General features: G+C 53.1%; 1 non-coding gene across 1 annotated transcript in view; it reads left to right on the top strand.

The window, feature by feature from the left end:
• Window positions 1–3,600: 3,600 nt before the first annotated feature.
• LOC126134561 (small subunit ribosomal RNA) overlaps window positions 3,601–5,000 on the top strand; it is a 1,909-nt gene continuing 509 nt past the window's right edge. Inside the window, exon 1 of the ribosomal RNA XR_007527768.1 lies at window positions 3,601–5,000. This exon is cut by the window's right edge and continues 509 nt beyond it. This is a non-coding gene — a ribosomal RNA (small subunit ribosomal RNA).

Here is a 5,000-nt window from a genome sequence, read left to right as displayed (position 1 = left end):
GTACCGCAATGTAACGCAATTTGTACCGCAATGTAACGCAATTTGTACCGCAATGTAACGCAATTTGTACCGCAATGTAACGCAATTTGTACCGCAATGTAACGCAATTTGTACCGCAATGTAACGCAATTTGTACCGCAATGTAACGCAATTTGTACCGCAATGTAACGCAATTTGTACCGCAATGTAACGCAATTTCTACCTTAACCTAACCCACGTTGTGCCTTAACCTAACCCACGTTGTGCCTTAACCTAACCCACGTTGTGCCTTAACCTAACCCACGTTGTGCCTTAACCTAACCCACGTTGTGCCTTAACCTAACCCACGTTGTGCCTTAACCTAACCCACGTTGTGCCTTAACCTAACCCACGTTGTGCCTTAACCTAACCCACGTTGTGCCTTAACCTAACCCACGTTGTGCCTTAACCTAACCCACGTTGTGCCTTAACCTAACCCACGTTGTGCCTTAACCTAACCCACGTTGTGCCTTAACCTAACCCACGTTGTGCCTTAACCTAACCCACGTTGTGCCTTAACCTAACCCACGTTGTGCCTTAACCTAACCCAAGTTGTGCCTTAACCTAACCCAAGTTGTGCCTTAACCTAACCCAAGTTGTGCCTTAACCTAACCCAAGTTGTGCCTTAACCTAACCCAAGTTGTGCCTTAACCTAACCCAAGTTGTGCCTTAACCTAACCCAAGTTGTGCCTTAACCTAACCCAAGTTGTGCCTTAACCTAACCCAAGTTGTGCCTTAACCTAACCCACGTTGTGCCTTAACCTAACCCAAGTTGTGCCTTAACCTAACCCACGTTGTGCCTTAACCTAACCCACGTTGTGCCTTAACCTAACCCACGTTGTGCCTTAACCTAACCCACGTTGTGCCTTAACCTAACCCACGTTGTGCCTTAACCTAACCCACGTTGTGCCTTAACCTAACCCACGTTGTGCCTTAACCTAACCCACGTTGTGCCTTAACCTAACCCACGTTGTGCCTTAACCTAACCCACGTTGTGCCTTAACCTAACCCACGTTGTGCCTTAACCTAACCCACGTTGTGCCTTAACCTAACCCACGTTGTGCCTTAACCTAACCCACGTTGTGCCTTAACCTAACCCACGTTGTGCCTTAACCTAACCCACGTTGTGCCTTAACCTAACCCACGTTGTGCCTTAACCTAACCCACGTTGTGCCTTAACCTAACCCAAGTTGTGCCTTAACCTAACCCAAGTTGTGCCTTAACCTAACCCAAGTTGTGCCTTAACCTAACCCAAGTTGTGCCTTAACCTAACCCAAGTTGTGCCTTAACCTAACCCAAGTTGTGCCTTAACCTAACCCAAGTTGTGCCTTAACCTAACCCAAGTTGTGCCTTAACCTAACCCACGTTGTGCCTTAACCTAACCCACGTTGTGCCTTAACCTAACCCACGTTGTGCCTTAACCTAACCCACGTTGTGCCTTAACCTAACCCACGTTGTGCCTTAACCTAACCCACGTTGTGCCTTAACCTAACCCACGTTGTGCCTTAACCTAACCCACGTTGTGCCTTAACCTAACCCACGTTGTGCCTTAACCTAACCCACGTTGTGCCTTAACCTAACCCACGTTGTGCCTTAACCTAACCCACGTTGTGCCTTAACCTAACCCACGTTGTGCCTTAACCTAACCCACGTTGTGCCTTAACCTAACCCACGTTGTGCCTTAACCTAACCCACGTTGTGCCTTAACCTAACCCACGTTGTGCCTTAACCTAACCCACGTTGTGCCTTAACCTAACCCACGTTGTGCCTTAACCTAACCCAAGTTGTGCCTTAACCTAACCCACGTTGTGCCTTAACCTAACCCAAGTTGTGCCTTAACCTGCTCTGTAATTGGCATATGACACGTTACATTAATCCAGTGTTGTCTAACCACAACCCTCTGAATATAGTTCGCTACTCGCACCGCCCACCCTCTTGTGTATCGTTTCATGTTCAACACTTCGCAAGTGTTGCTTACTTTTTACATGCTCCCGCTGTACACTGTAATGTGGACGACTGCAGGATGTACATCGCCCCCACCCTCCCCCCTGCCTTCGCACGCTGGTCGTTCAGGTGCTTGCGTGTTCAATGCCCTTCGCAGCTGTTCACTGGCATTCGCATGTCGAAGCGCTCAGTCTACGTCGTGGTACGGCCTGTGTCCACTGTCCGCTGATGTCGTAAGCTTAACCCTCACATTGTACTGCACATAGGTCCGTATGTACTGCATGATACGCTGTGGCACATGTGTGACCGTACAACGACTGCGCCCAACAACAGCGAACCATACGGTCCAAATGTTGTGCACTCAGCCACGTGCCGTCTCCCCATAACAGCTACATTGCAGTGTGGTACGCCATAGAGACGTGTGGGATTAACGGACGCCCTGGATGGCGATCAGCATGAGCCGTCTGTTGATGTAGTGGCGCGTGTATTCAAACGTAGTCGTCTCTTCTCACACAGTGTGATAGCATGGTGCACCGCGTTCCACATCTGCGACATGGTACAGATGCTGGTTGACAGTCGGTCTCGTAATGGACATCGCATACGTAGGGGGCCACCTCCCACGTGTTCTCTAGTCGTGCACATTTTGTTGCGTGTATGTGGGCAGACGTAGTGTGTCGTGACACCTAACAGACAGGTATGCAATAATCGTTGCATTTGCAAACTGGGATGGACGTCTACGTTTGCTGGTGACGTTACGCAAATGAACAACTGGTAAACCCATTGTGGTGCGGTTGTTGTTGCTGGAGGTAAATCAGTAAGGGCAAATCTGTGTGTGAAGCGATACGCGGCGGTGGCTGGGTGGGACCGTCCCCGGCCGGTGAGGGGGGGCCGCCCGGCGTGCTGGCCGCGCGGTGCGTGGGCGCACGCGCTACAGCCGGCTGGTGGGGGCGCCCAGTGGCAGGCGCGCCGGCCGACGGACGCGGCAGGCGGCGCAGCTGCGCGCCGGGGCACCCTGCGCGCGGCGCCGGGCGGCCAAAGTGGGTCCTCGCGGGCCCGGTGCGAAGCGCGGTGGACATCTGCAGTGTGCTGGTCCGACTGAGGACTGTGTGCGTTGAGGATGCGCCGCCGCCCGGCACTCGGCGCCGCGACGCCGTCTGCTGCTCGGTCGCCCCAGCGGTTCTCGCTGGTGGTTTGTATCGCAGTTGTGCAGACGTGTTGGCACGTGCGCTGTGCTGGGAGAGTTCGCTTCGGCACCCACGTGGGGCCTTTGCCCTTCTGTGGCGCTGGCGTTGGAGCTGCCGGTCACCGTAGGTGGCGCGTGTTGTCTCCCGCCGGCAATGCCACGACAGCACGCTCCCGGGCCTCTGTCGGCAGCGGCAAGCTCAGTTGGGAGCACGGGTGGTCGCACCTAAAGCGTCTACTCGCCTAACTCCGGGCGATTGCGCCTCTCTCGAACCCGACCAAGTACTTAGGACGGCGCTGCGCGCCGCCGGGACCTGAGAGGGTTTCGAGGTGTATTGTGCAGGGGAGCTCAGCCTCCTCCTGTTTGCAGAATAATTGAGCGGACGCTTGCGTGTTCGCGCGGGCCCCTGGGACACACTCCCGGGCGGCCGGCTGCTCAGCTCTAGTTGACGCAGCTCCCTGGTTGATCCTGCCAGTAGTCATATGCTTGTCTCAAAGATTAAGCCATGCATGTCTCAGTACAAGCCGCATTAAGGTGAAACCGCGAATGGCTCATTAAATCAGTTATGGTTCCTTAGATCGTACCCACGTTACTTGGATAACTGTGGTAATTCTAGAGCTAATACATGCAAACAGAGTCCCGACCAGAGATGGAAGGGACGCTTTTATTAGATCAAAACCAATCGGTCGGCTCGTCCGGTCCGTTTGCCTTGGTGACTCTGAATAACTTTGGGCTGATCGCACGGTCCTCGTACCGGCGACGCATCTTTCAAATGTCTGCCTTATCAACTGTCGATGGTAGGTTCTGCGCCTACCATGGTTGTAACGGGTAACGGGGAATCAGGGTTCGATTCCGGAGAGGGAGCCTGAGAAACGGCTACCACATCCAAGGAAGGCAGCAGGCGCGCAAATTACCCACTCCCGGCACGGGGAGGTAGTGACGAAAAATAACGATACGGGACTCATCCGAGGCCCCGTAATCGGAATGAGTACACTTTAAATCCTTTAACGAGTATCTATTGGAGGGCAAGTCTGGTGCCAGCAGCCGCGGTAATTCCAGCTCCAATAGCGTATATTAAAGTTGTTGCGGTTAAAAAGCTCGTAGTTGGATTTGTGTCCCACGCTGTTGGTTCACCGCCCGTCGGTGTTTAACTGGCATGTATCATGGGACGTCCTGCCGGTGGGGCGAGCCGAAGGCGTGCGACCGCCTCGTGCGTGTTCGTGCGTCCCGAGGCGGACCCCGTTGAAATCCTACCAAGGTGCTCTTTATTGAGTGTCTGGGTGGGCCGGCACGTTTACTTTGAACAAATTAGAGTGCTTAAAGCAGGCAAGCCCGCCTGAATACTGTGTGCATGGAATAATGGAATAGGACCTCGGTTCTATTTTGTTGGTTTTCGGAACCCGAGGTAATGATTAATAGGGACAGGCGGGGGCATTCGTATTGCGACGTTAGAGGTGAAATTCTTGGATCGTCGCAAGACGAACAGAAGCGAAAGCATTTGCCAAGTATGTTTTCATTAATCAAGAACGAAAGTTAGAGGTTCGAAGGCGATCAGATACCGCCCTAGTTCTAACCATAAACGATGCCAGCCAGCGATCCGCCGCAGTTCCTCCGATGACTCGGCGGGCAGCCTCCGGGAAACCAAAGCTTTTGGGTTCCGGGGGAAGTATGGTTGCAAAGCTGAAACTTAAAGGAATTGACGGAAGGGCACCACCAGGAGTGGAGCCTGCGGCTTAATTTGACTCAACACGGGAAACCTCACCAGGCCCGGACACCGGAAGGATTGACAGATTGATAGCTCTTTCTTGATTCGGTGGGTGGTGGTGCATGGCCGTTCTTAGTTGGTGGAGCGATT

This window comes from Schistocerca cancellata, unplaced genomic scaffold, assembly GCF_023864275.1.
Source record: "Schistocerca cancellata isolate TAMUIC-IGC-003103 unplaced genomic scaffold, iqSchCanc2.1 HiC_scaffold_607, whole genome shotgun sequence".
Classification (NCBI taxonomy): domain Eukaryota; kingdom Metazoa; phylum Arthropoda; class Insecta; order Orthoptera; family Acrididae; genus Schistocerca; species Schistocerca cancellata.
This window is presented reverse-complemented; position numbering and strand designations above follow the sequence as displayed.